Source organism: Pleurodeles waltl, chromosome 3_1 (genome assembly GCF_031143425.1).
Source record: "Pleurodeles waltl isolate 20211129_DDA chromosome 3_1, aPleWal1.hap1.20221129, whole genome shotgun sequence".
In the NCBI taxonomy this organism is placed as follows: Eukaryota; Metazoa; Chordata; class Amphibia; order Caudata; family Salamandridae; genus Pleurodeles; species Pleurodeles waltl.
The window spans coordinates 229,678,336-229,692,354 of record NC_090440.1 but is presented as its reverse complement, the minus strand read 5'-3'; the positions used below and the strand labels follow the sequence as shown (position 1 = coordinate 229,692,354).

General features: G+C 42.9%; 1 long non-coding RNA gene across 1 annotated transcript in view; it reads right to left on the bottom strand.

Annotated features, from left to right (window-relative positions):
- LOC138283183 (uncharacterized) overlaps positions 1-13,770 on the bottom strand; it is a 38,147-nt gene extending 24,377 nt beyond the window's left edge. Inside the window, exons 1-2 of the long non-coding RNA XR_011201113.1 lie at positions 13,717-13,770; positions 13,489-13,541 (exon numbers count right to left, since the gene is read on the bottom strand). This is a non-coding gene — a long non-coding RNA (uncharacterized lncRNA). The remainder of the gene's footprint in view (positions 1-13,488; positions 13,542-13,716) is intronic.
- Between the last annotated feature and the right edge of the window lie 249 nt (positions 13,771-14,019).

Sequence of the window (14,019 nt, the reverse complement as noted above, 5' to 3'; positions counted from 1 at the left end):
GCTGCACATCAGCCACTGATACCTGGCTAAAAGACATTTGCAAAGCAAATAGTTCTCGCATAGGTGAGACCTACTGGCTTTTCTAATTCTTGTTTTTTACTCGGCACACAAAACCTTTATCACAATTACCCAGCTAATGGAGGCTTCTACGTAACCATTTCTTAAAATATTCACAATTTAAACCGAGGCCCAAGAATAGCAGGCCATCCTCCAGTTCACCAACCAGTTAGTGTAAAACGAGTTTTCTAGGCAAGTGTAGGTTATTTGGGAAAATAATGGGAATATTTATTGCATTTTCAAGCAAACCAAATGCATGCAGAATCCGGGCGTCTTACCACAAACAACTTCAGTTCTTAGACAGCTCACAAAGCAGTTCAATGTCATGTAGGTTTAATCCATGCTCTCCCTGTATTCTGTGCTTATAGTTAGTCTGACACAATTTGCTTACTAGGACACAAATACTGCATACAAATCAACAATTACATTTGCACAGTGATTACTCTATTTCATATGGGTCACTTACGTGGAATGCCTTTCAAGAGACCTGCATAGGATTCTCTCAAAATTGCACAACTAAGAATGCACCACTGCTGATACACCACACTCACAAGCCAGCTGTGATGTAACTGGCAATAATCTAGTGAACAAAATAAACAATTAAAAGAATAGCTCAGGAACAAAACAACCAATGCTCAGGAGACAAACAGCTTGAAAAACAGAAAAAAGATGCAAACCATCAGCTGTCATAACATCCTTCAATCATATATCCGACACTGAATTCAGTGAACTGATGAAGTCAAGGAGGCCTTCTGCATCTCCATTAAATCATACCCCAGAAATAATCTTCAAAAGCATCCTCCTACACACGTCTGTTGGGTCTACCTGCCTAACAACTCCCAAAATACAGGATTATTCCCTTTAAAACTCAAATCTCCCTCATCAGACAACTCAACCAAAAAAAAGAACCTTAACCTCTCAAACCCAGCCAACTACACAGCAACTTCCAATGGCACATATCTTTGAAAAGTGATTGAACGGGCTCTCTTTTTTCAGATTTCCAACTTTGTGGATGAGAACAACCTACTGTCAGATCAACAATCTGCCCAGGAAGAAGTCCAGAATGTGCCTTGATATCTTTTTGAAATGTCTTGAAATAAATAGTGGACAACAAAGGACCAACGGTATTCCTTCCTTTGATCAGCAGCTTTGACATCTTCCCCCAGCACTTCCAGATAACACACAGGTTATCTAAAAACTAGAAAATTCTATTGACTTAGACACATCCAGTGTCTCCAGCCCATGGATAAATAGATGATGATCATCTACTTGAAACTCAGTTCCTCCAAAATGGAAATCATATTTTGGGGACAATGACACCATTGCCAACCTACAACAATCTGGCCAAGGGAGAAGAGGCTCCACCAGGGACATTGGAGTCACCATGGACTCCAACCTATCAATGATCTCAGATGTGAATGAAGTCACCTTACCCATGTTCTAAACTATGGGGACACTGTAAAGCATCTTCCCTCACCTGGGATGCCCACAGAAACCACAGTCCATTCTCACTTTTCTGATGTTATAGGTAGACTACACAAGTAACCTGTCCCTAGAAGCTCCCAGCTCTATATTATGTAAATTGCAAAGAATACAAAACAATGCAGCAGGACTGTTACTATATATCCATCCAAGAGAACCCATTACTGGGGTGATTCATTCATTGCACTGGATAACAATGGCCTGACGCTCTACCTTTAAAACACTGTGCACCCCACAAAGCCATCCACGGGAATGTCCATGGTACCTGCATACTAAATTCTACAATACAAATGGAACACTCAGACTAAGATTAGTTCCTCATCTAAGCATTTCCTCCTATGAAACAACATTGGATGAGCAGCATTTTCAGTACAGGTAGCACAGCTCTAGAATTTTTCACAGTTAAGTTACATAGGGGCATATTTACAAGCCCCTAGCGTCATCTTGCGCCACACTATCGTCATTTTTTTTTACACTAAGGCAGCGTAAAGGAGGCCTTTCTCCTGCGCTGTATTTACAAAGTGGTGCGATATTGGGATAAATACAGTGCATTCCTGCCCTTTCTCTGTGCCACTGTATGGCAAGGTGACTTGCTGCGCTGCGTCATTTGGCCATAAATATGACCCATAGTATGTAAAACCATCTGAAGCTCAGAAATAAAGGACTGCCTCTTCCTAATATCACTATACAGAGCCAACCTATCATCTTAGCTCCACAAAAAGGAACCACTTACAAATAAAGAGAGGTCATGCACAAAGATATCTGCTGTCTATCTTATAAACTGAATGACTATAATGCAACTGGCTGTCATTTTGGATGACTTTAATATAGTCCATGCTGCAGGTCCCAATCAGGCCCCTCAGCAACTTCAAGATTAAATGCTGTAAAACTGCTACCTAGATGCACAGATATTCTTCACTGTAGACCATCAAAGCATCTCTCTCCTCTTTTCTCTAGCCAGTGCCAATGTTATTCAGAGTGGCTATGTTTAAGGGGTGATGGTTCAGCCGTCAAAGAAAACAAGTCATATGGCATACCAGCAGATTAATTCATAGCCAAATAAGATAAGCTGTGCACACTCTATCCCACTCATTTCGCAGCATCAATTAATTTTGCGCTGCCACCCAAGACATGACAAGAGTATCACTGTGTTTACTCATGCATGACTCCAAAATGCTTCCTACATATGTAGCATCCAACCAAGCACTCCCTCACATTGTAACATGCTACCGGTCCAACGATATGTGTCAGCGCCTTGCAAGAGGTATAATGTACTAACAAATGCAATTCTAATTAGAATATCGAGAGCTCTTCATGGTGGGCAATAGTGAGAGTGACAGAGTTGACAGTTTTTGCAAAGACAAGGTGCGGAATGCAGGACCTGCTCGTGAGAGAGCAGTTTCAAATCTAGCCATATAAATTAAGAGTTTGTTGTGCTTGAAATCCAGCTTGATGGATGAATGTGAAAACCCCCTGCCCTGTGTTTGAATACAAGGTGGCTATTTGTGCTCTAACAGGTCCAGAGTGACAAAGACCGTCAGCTTCTCCAAATTCTGATTTTCGCTGAGCGTCAGTCAAAGTGAAGTTCGACTTTCGGCGTATGTGGAGTCAAAGTGCCACACCACCCAAAGACAAGCTTTCGAACGAGACAAAGCCCCCACAGAGACATTTGTGTATCATTGGCCAGGAACCTGCTAGTGAGGCTGTGACAGAGGTACCATGCCACAACGCAACACAAAGCTCTGAGATATATATACAGAACGATAATGCTAAAGGCAGCGGTCACCAGATTCAGAGAAGTGCTAGAGGCATCGACAGCTGGGTGCAAGGAAGCGCTAAAAGTAGTGATGGCTTGATACAAATAAATGCTGAAGGCAGTGAAAACCAAGTACATTACACACAATGCAAAGAGACGAGAAGGATGAAGAACCCATGCACGAAATAACATCATTAAATTCACCAAATGGTTATAATGCTGCCTCCTTTTTAAAACCACTAATTCCATTTCAATACTGCCAAAAAAAAGCAAAATATTGGTGACAGCTGAACGGCCAGGATAGAAACTTTTGATGATTTCATTGATGCACTGGAAGAAACAAATAATAAAATGATTGTCAAATACCTCAAGAATCTTTCTGGTAAAGGAGTAAAAGAAGTAATCAAGAAAATGCCACAAGCTGATTAAGTATCATACTGTCAAATCAAAGAGGCCCTAAATCTCAAGTAAAATCCAATGCTGAATGTTGATTACAAAAGATATATTTTCAGTCACGAAAGAGGGAGAGCTGGTGAAACAGTCGACAAGTTCGTTGAGAGACTTCATACGCTCATCAAACATTGTAAGTAAAATGAATTCAATGATGAAGTAATAAATCTCACAGTTATAGATGGATGTTTGTCAGATTCATTCAGACAATGAGTGCTGAGAAAAATGAGTACTCATGGCTGCCAGAGCTGAGGAACATGCAGATCGACACGCTGCTGACATGGAGGCCAAAAGTGCCCACCGAGTCAGTCATGAACATGAAAAGTAAGCAAAAACACAAGGACAAATGGACAGAAGGTGATGTCTCCAAAGAAAAAGAAACTGTGCTTCAAGTGGGGATTTTTGCTTCCACATAAAGGTAAATGCCCCCCAATTGGACCAATGTGCAGGGCTGCAGGAAAGTAAACCATTTTGTAATGGTGTACAAGACGAAGGAAAAACTAGGAGTCATGCCAAGAAAGCAAAATGGATGCCCAAACGTTCCAGAAGCAATGTTTTATGCATGCCTACAAGGCCAAGCAGCAAAATCAGTTGAGGCAGATTGACACTAAATTAAGTCAATCATCATCTAAATCTTTGGTCCAGAGTTCTTTAGGTTCAGTATCAAGTGACAGTGAGGATGATGTGCAATGTTGATGTTTACTTCAGAAAAACATGCACATGTTGGACTGGAAAAGCGAAGAAAAACAAGAGTTGAAGAAATGTTGAGGAGAAAAGTCACAAGTGTAATTCAAACAATGTCCGAAAATTAAATTACAGTAAGATAAATGGCTGGTCCATAGCTTTTATTATTGACAGTAGTGCATCGATAAACATTTTGCCTGAGAAGAAATACAAAGAGCTATCTCCCTTGCCCTGTCTCACATCGTCAAAGATCAAAGTGTATACAAGGGCTGCATCAACAAGGTTCATTCGTAGCCAGCATGAAGCAAAAAAAGAAAAAAGTTAATGCATCCATTCTTGTACTTCAAGGCAGTGTGTAAAGTGCCAGTTTACTCAGTTTGAATACTGCTGCTGAAATGAGACTGATATCTGTGAACTACAACGTGAATGCTCATCACGAAATAGTAAGTCAATTTCATCATTGTTTCATGGCTTAGGAAACCCGTAGGCCCAGGAAAGTAAAACTGCATATCAATGAGGACATACGCCCTGTTGCTCAAAGACATAGATGAATTGCATTTCATTTACAAGAAGCTGCTGAGGAGGAGCTTGAAACATTACTAAAGCATGATAGATATTGAGTGATCTACTAATTCAACTCCGTGGTTTTCGCCCATAGTGTTAGTACCTATAAAGGACATTGAAGGAGCCATATGCTTCTGTGTTCATATTTGTCAAGCTGACAAGGCAATTGAAAGAAAGCAACATCCTTGTCCGTACATTGCTGACATGATCACACAGTTAAATGGTGCCAAAGTCTTATCTCACCTTGATCTAAACAAAGGGCATCATCAATTGGAACTTGAAGAAAATTGCAGGTACATAACTACCTTTTCTACTCACAATGGTTTATTCTGATAAAAAACAATTACGTTTTGGTGCGTCATCAGCTGCAGAACTTTTTCAAGATATCATTCAACGTACTGTGCAGCCTGACACGAATGATGTCAACTACAGGGATGACATATTAGTCTTCAGGCCACACGAAAAGAACATGATGAAGCCCTTACACACATTTTTTGATTACTTGCTGATGCAGGTCTGACCTGGAATGCAGAGACCTGTGAGTTTCACAAAACAAAACTCACATTCTTTGATCATATCTTATCTGATGGGGGTATGATGCTATATCCAGCTACAGTACAGGCCTTGTCAGCCACCAACCCCCCTCAAGATGTTATCATGTTATGTTCATTCCTTGGCATGGCCAGGTACTGTTCTATATACATAAGTGACTTTGCCACACTAAGTGCTCCCTTAAAAGACGTAACAAAAATAAATGTTCCATTTTACTGGTCACATGAATGTGAACAAAGCTTTAAGACAATCAAACATGCAAATGAGAATGCCACAGAAATGACCTACTTTGATGTGAAGCTACATACAGAGGTTGTTATTGACGCAAGCCTGGTCGGGTTGGGCACAATCTTCGCCCAACACAATGGACTCCCAAATGTTCGAATGCATTTTGTGGCGTATGCAATCAGAAGTTTGTCACAAACTGAACATGCCTATTCACAACCTGAAAAAGAAAGTTTAGGAGTTGTGTGGGCTTGTGACCATTTCCACATATTCTTATTTGAAAATCCTTCCACTCTTTTAATTGATCATCAAGTACTGCTCACCATCTTTGGCAATCCAAAAGCCAAGATGCCTCCCAGAACTGAACGTCATTATTGCACACCAGTCCTGGAGACAACACACTCGACCCCTCACATGTAACAGTGAATAGCTGAAGTTCAAGAATTCAAAAGATGAGCTGTCCATTACTCAAGAAAGTATTGTCTTATGAGGTTCAAGAATTGTCATACCAGAGAGTCTGCGATAACAAGTAATTGAAGTAGCCCATTAAGAACATTGTGGATTTGTGCCACTAAACAAGCTCGTTGAGATCAAGTTTGGTTTCCCCATCTTGATGAGAGAGTTGAAAAGGAATTGAAGGCCTGTCATCTGTGCAATTGCTTATCTCCCAAAATCACTCAACATACCTTGAACATGTCAGATTTACCAAAACAAATATGGGAGAGAATTGCTGTTTGATTTCTGTGGTCCTCTTGACAATGGACATCACCTAATTGTGATTATGAATGAATATTCACATTTTCCACTAGTAGAAGACCTCTCGTTTATTACGCAAGAAAAGGTAATAGGGAGATTAAATGGCATTTTTGCAATATGGGGTGTTCCTTCAGTTCTAAAGTCTGCCAATGGTCCGCCTTTCAACAGTCGAGAATTCAGAGACTTTCTTGCTCATCTCAATTTGAACCATTAGAAAACCACACCTCTTTAGCCACAAGCAAATGATGTTCAATGCCTTATGAGCACACTTAAAAAGACTGTTCAGTATGCTAACTTGGGGAAACTTAATCTGGAGTCAGCTCTCCATGCTACTCTTTGAGCTTATCAGTTGGCTCCCCATTCAACAACAGATGGAAGTCCTGCCACTTTAAGCCATGGTGGCCAAGTTACCACAATAGACCAATAGGAGATCTACAACAGATGGTGAACTTCATCAAAAAGACTTGAGTCATTGTTAGAAATGGGGTTTCTGGTTGGCTAGGGTATGCACCTCAGCCAGGCAGAACTTACCCACTCTAGTCAGGGCAAGGGAGTTACACGTCCAAGATAACCCCTGCTCGCCCCCTTGGTAGCTTGGCACGAGCAGTCAGGCTTAACCCGGAGGCAATGTGTAAAGCGTTTGCACAACACACACACACCTGTGACGCAATATCCCCACCACAAAGGAAACACAACACCAGATTATATGAAAATATACTGTATTGTACACAACGTAATTATCAGACCAACATCACATAATAGTACTATCCTGCTACCTTAGCAGTTCTCAGAACGTTACACATTAGTTACTCTGCAAACTAGCAGTAGTCACACATAACACACAGGTTACTCAGTATTCTGCAACATAAGCAGTAGTCAGGAAACACGTAATCACATTAGAACACTTGTCATAAGAATATCATAAAACGCCCATAGTAGGAACATTAGAAAACCTATGGCAAGTTAGGGAAACATATTAGCAAGTCACGCCCATAAAAGGAACATGTGCACACATATGTAAAAGCATCATAGAACAGGTAGGCAATATATCATAATAGCAAAGTCTGTAGAAAGAACTTTAGATTAGGAACATATTGGTCCATTTAAAAGTACCTGTCTTGATGGGGAGGCACTTCCAGTGCCTAAAACAACTAATGGGGCCCCCGGCGCTCCTCTGCGCAAAAACGGGGGCCTCCCTCAACATGGCAGACCGAGAGGGGCGGCACGCACCCTCTCTGAATTTTTTGACAGGCCCCTTCTGGGACCCGTGATCACTGGGGGGCCCCCCGGGCCTCCACCGGCCCTCTCCAAGGGGGGGCCCAAGTCAGGGAAATCCTTTAAAGGGGGAGGGGGGTGCCTCGCGCTCCCTCCTGGCAAAGATGTAAAAGATCGTTGCAGGGGTCAGGGGCCACAGCACCCTGCCCCTGGGAACAACTAAACAAGAAGGAGCACAGGGCTGGTGGGCCCAGCTACAGGCCAGCACAAGGGGTGCAGATGGTGGCAGTTCCTCCTTGTGACCAGGCAGGTCACAGGTCAGCACAGCAGCAGCAGTCCATGGCGGTTTCCTGGTGAGTCCATTCATCAGCGTTCTGTGTCCAGTTTCAAGTTCCAAGAATGTTCAAATTGTGGGGGAAATTCCCCTGTACTTATAGTCCATTTTTACAGTGTTTTACAATGATAGGGAGAGGAGGTTCCAGCCAGTTACAACTGGTTCTGGGAGTGCCCCCTCTCTCCTTTCAGCACAGGCTCCAAACATCAGTGGGGGGTTAACGACCCTATTGTGTGAGGCCAGGGCACAGCCTTTACAAATGTAGGTGTGCCCCGCCTCTCCCTTCTCTCAGCCCAGGAAGACTATTCAGTATGTAGATGCACCTCTGTGACACCTCCACCCTCCCTGTGTACAGGCTGTCTGAAAAGTATGCACAAAGCCCCAACTGTCACTCTGCCCAGACGTGGATTGGAGTCAAGCTGCAAAACACCAGAGTCATAAGCACAGATAAATGCGCACTGTCTAGAAGTGGCATTTCTGTGATAGTAATAAAAAATACACCCACACCAGTAAGCAGTATTTATCATCACCATCACAACCATACCAAACACGCCTACGCTACCCCTCATAAATCAGACAATACCCCTTACACCTAAGGCAGGGCATTTCTAATGCAATCCTATGAGAAGGCAGCACTCACAGCAGTGAGACACCAAGTTAGGCTGTTTGTCACTACCAGGACAGGCCATGCAATATGGCACATGTACTGCCTTTCTACATACATGGCACCCTGCCCATAGGGCTAACTAGGGCGTACTTTAGGGGTGACTTACATGTAGTAAAAGGGGAGTTCTGGGCCTGGCAAGTAAATTTAGATGCCAGGTCCCTGTGGCAGAAAACTGTGCACACAGGCCCTGCGCTAGCAGGCCTGAGACAGGTTTGAAAGTCTACTTCAGTGGGTGGCGCAAGCAGCGCTGCAGGCCCACTAGTAGTACTTAATTTACAGGCCCAGGGTATAGAGATACCACTGTACAAGGGACTTATAGGTAAATTAAATATGCCAATTAGGTATAAGCCAATCATACCAACTTTAGATGGGAGAGCACCTGCACTTTAGCACTGGTCAGCAGTGATAAAGTGCTCAGAGTCCTAGAGCCAACAGCGAAAGGTCAGAAAAACCAGGAGGAAGGAGGCAAAAAGACTAGGGATGACCATGCGTATGGCCAAAAGTCCAACAGTCATAAACAATGGATGAAGGTACATGCTGACAAACGTTGATGTGCCAAGAACATTACTTTCAATGAAGGAGTTTGAGTATTGGTGCAACAACAGAGAAAATGTAAATCTGATGCTCCCTTTCATGCTGAACCCTTTGAAGTTGTGACTAGCAAAGGACACTGTCCTGGAAAGTCCATTATGCAAGACTCCTCACACTTCAAATATATGCCTCATCATTCGCAAGCTCCTAATGTTAGAGATGACACTGGTTCATTTGAGACTGCAGAATCCCCTCTGACTGCATCCGTCCCTATATCATCAGCATCAGTCATGGCCTTTAACATGAGATGCTTTTGGTCTCCCTGCTGTTTAAAATGCTGAGTTTGTGCTTGCACGCAGAAGAATAAAGACGTGTAAGACAAGCTCTATGTCCGGCATGCTCATTTATGAGTACCCAGGCTGGGGAGGACACTATAACAACCATACAACATTCATATCCCGTAAGAATGAAGAGAAGGAGCCCATTACAGAGGCTGAGAAAGCAATTTAAAGAGGAGAGGCTCGTTGGCCACTCATGCAGTGTAGGTGAGAGGTAAAAAGACCTGGCCAGCTACTAACATAAATATGCTACCACCACTGTCAGTCCTCTTCAGCCCAGGGAGCTAATGGTAGTCATGCCAGTAAAGGATGGTGCATATGATGAGCCACTTTGGCGCAGAGAGGCCAGATGCGGGTCTCACTCCATGCCACAACAAACCCTCAGCATACATGCGTGAATTTCAAGTGCGCTGAAGCCTAAAAATCTAAAATCCATCCAAATCTTCCTACGGTGGACTATCTAAACCATCCAGGGGACCTTTCCATTGCAATGCTCAACATCTGTGTCTGGAAGATGCATTTTTGGAAAATACCACTGAGGCCATCTTAGCCCTAAAGGAATGAGACCTGGCAAAAGTTGGAGTTTAGGTTTAATGCAAAGTGTAGCAGAGTATGGTGCATAATGCTTACTGAGTGTCCCTTTTCTTCCTTATCTAAAAGAGGGTTGTGGCTTTTTCTCTGTGTAACATCATTAGCATTGCGGATCTCAGCAATGGCAGGAAGGTATTCAGTATTACGACAATTGCAATATCAAGCACACCAACTGTCTCTGACCACAAGGCCACATGGCCACAGCTGGAGAGTTCCTCATTATGAGACCACCACCCAAACTCTAATTTGTCAGTGGTGAGCATGAGCTATGAATGGAGCAGGGGCAAAGGCGTGTAACCATGATACTGGAAGCTAGAAATGAATGGACTAGTTTGATCTTTAACTAATTGTCCCATAGCAGGTCCCAATGTTCCGTCAAATAGAGTTATAGGGAATCCACATCAAACATGGAGTTGGGTGCCACTCACCTAAAGAATAGGCTTTCTTATTCTTGTGATAAACTGCTTCTCTGTCTGCATAACTGCCATTTCCATCTCTGGAGGAGGGAGTATCTTTGCCAGGCAGGAGTTCAGAATTGCCTCTATGAACTGAATCATTTCAGAGGAAGTTAATGAAGATTTAGGATTGGCCAGTGTGAACCCATACTTGAATAAAATGCTGAGTGTCAATCCTAGATCATTCTTTAATGCTGTACTGATCAAACAGTCATTCAGGTATGGATAACATTGGACCACCGTTATTGCATCAAGGCTGCCACTGGGGACAGGACCCTAGTGAAGACTCAAGAGGCTGAACTGAAATTGAATGAGTGTTCTGTACCGATAATGGATCCACCCTATAGCATTACCATTCACAGCCAATCACCTTGACCTGCTGCCAACACCTTAGCCGAACTCCGCATCATGAACTTCTGCAGGGGGAGCTACTAATTCAGATTGTGGAGATCTAGGATACAAAGGAGCCCTCCTTGTGTTTCATCATTAATAAATAGTGGCAGTGGTATGTCTTCCTCTTTTCTGGGCACAGGACTTCCTCAATTGCTCCTAGAAGGAGACCTCTCAACTTTTTGCATGCGTTCTAGGGAGAGGCTGCTTTGATGTTGAGACTGAGATGGCTGAAGGACACTTGCAGTCTTCACCACCAGAGGTTACATGCACCAGTCCTTATCTAGGTCACGCGGAGCACTGAAGGGAAATCCAGCCCCACTGGAGGGATATTGACCATGTAAGCATTATAAGATTTAAAGTCAAGTGGAGATTAAGAAAATCCTGGTTGCTGCCCAATCTCACATTCTATTGCCTTTAACATAGGATGCTTTTGGTCTTCCTGGTGATCTAAAATCAGTCCACTAGTCACCCTGTCAGAATCAAATAAGCAAATTCTATAGGGAAGCAGAGATACCATTAAATGGACATGCGTCTAATTATAGGCTAGAAAAGAGCATGTCACTTGACAGTGACGAACCTCTGAAATGTAGAAGGACTGGAAAGGAGTCAGTCAGTTATGTCAGGCCGGTACTTCTACAGTTGGACTGCAAAAGAGATAGTAAGATACATTTTACATACATGCCAACCCTCCCGATTCAGATGGGAGACTACCGATTTCAAGGCTTGTATCCCGTCTCCCCCATGTAAAAACCTGAATCCTCTGCGGGCTTCAGCTGGCAGGGCCTGGTCTTGTGTAATTCGGAGTGTGAACTGCCAGTAACCTTCTTCTGCAGGCCAGTGCACAGCACTTGAATCGTGCTCTGTCTGCCTGCCACAGTGCTTTCTCCGTGCACCTGACAGGTAAGGAAAAAATGTGTATATTTGCGTATTTAATATCCGATCCTGTACCAGCAGATTGGCAAATCCCATACAAAACAGTAGCCTGATTCAGGCCCCAATAGAAGTCAATGAGGGAAATGCATTTTCCTGATTTTTTTACTAGAAATCTTCAGCTTTTCTCTTCTAAAATGTTGGCATGTCTGATTTTAAGCCAGTAGGGATGGACAACTATCAGTCACGTCAGGCACGCCTGATATGCCGCTCGCGCTGCCCAGTTTTACCAGCCTTTGAAACTCGTTGGTCTGTTCAGGATGACTCAGCTATTATTACCAATAGATTTTTCCTTTTCCTTTTTACATAGCATTCCTCTCCATATGAAAGTGGTACTCACACTAGGTTCTGCAAAGCCCTGTCGCGGCAATTTGCTGACTTTAAGAGGGTTTCGTTTTCTTGGTCCAGAGACCTACAATAACACCCAATCCGTGGCATTGCAATCAGTGCCTTGAGTGGGATTATATCGGCGTAATTGAATCTGTGACTTGTGAAAAAAACACGCAGCTCTCTTCCAGATCAAAAAGAGCGCGGGGCTCTGGGGAAATCTACAAAGACAATTTGTTAAGAGGTACAATGTTTATGGGTCGTGCTCAGTCTGAGGGCCGCGGTGGGGCTTTGGAGTGGCCACAGTGACACAACAGGGGCCGTATGGTTCGTTCCGCACTGCCGAGCTCCTGTTTTATGCGCATGCATTGTGTACAGTCAAATCAATAAACCTGAGAGTTCTCTGAGTTGGTGCTTTGTTTTCAGCCAATACAGGTCAAAAACAGTAAGTAAGTGTTGTATCGTACCTTTAAGGAATGTCTAATGAAATGTGATGATTAGAATTTAGTCTGTGGGGCTATGTGGAATTCTGTCACTGTGTCAGTTGCTACGCCTGGCTGGTGAGGGAGTACTGTGTGGAGCAGTTTCTCCTGGAATAAACCTTATCTTCATTTCAAGTCGTGTCGGTATTTTATGTGCAAACACAACATACATTTGGCGACGACTCACCAGCTGGAGAGACGGCTAGCGCGATAAGACCACAGCGTGCTGTTTTCACCTTCAAAATCTGAAGCATTCGTTACAGCGGTACAAGTGAGACTTTTCATTATCGTATTCAAGTGTTTTAATGGTACGCTAAATTTGAGGAGGATTATGTGCTTGACAAGCGTTATGGTTAAAACACGTAATTGTATCAATGTGTACATTAGCATGAGTATTTAGACCACGGCACAAGGAATTTTCGTATGTTTCATTGAGACGTGCTACAGTTTTCCTTTAAAAAAACCAGTGTGAGAGCGCTACCAACGCGCGCTGCACTTTCAACAGCAGCGTACATTAGCATGAGTATTTTGACCACGCGCACAAGGAATTTTCGTATACCGCATGCGTTTCATTGACACATGCTACAGTTTTCCTTTAAAAAAACAGTGTGAGAGCGCTACCAACACGCGCTACGCTTTCAACAGCAGCGCTTCACTACATGCGCTAGGATTTTGAGTCGATTTTCAGGTCAGGCTTACCTCAAGCTTGAGGATCAGCATCTTCCTCGTCCACTCTGTGTCACAGACTGAAACTGTGGAGGATAGAAAGTGACAAATGATTATGGTTCCTCACATTTGCACTATCTACAGTATTAAAAATAGAAAGAGGACTACTGATTACAAAAAAGAAAGTTCACATTGAATTCTAATTAAACAAATAATATACAGGATTAAATAAAGTATAACAAATAAATAAGATTTACTCACCATGAACAATTCAGCTATTATTGCACCACCAGTGTTTTTTTCAAGATGTTGGTTCACCAGGCATTGAGTGGGAAGAGTGGATTGACATTTTTGAAAACTATCTGGAAGCACTGGATGGTCAAAATTTCAGACCTACGAGGAAAATGGCCATTTTAATGAGTGTACTGGGCAAAGAAGGTCAACTTGTGTTTAAATACTTACCAGTGATCAATAACGAGGATTGCACACAAATTGAGGATGTGTATGTGGAGGCAAAATTAGGACTAAAAAAAAGATTTTCAAAAGAAACCAGTGTGGTAATGT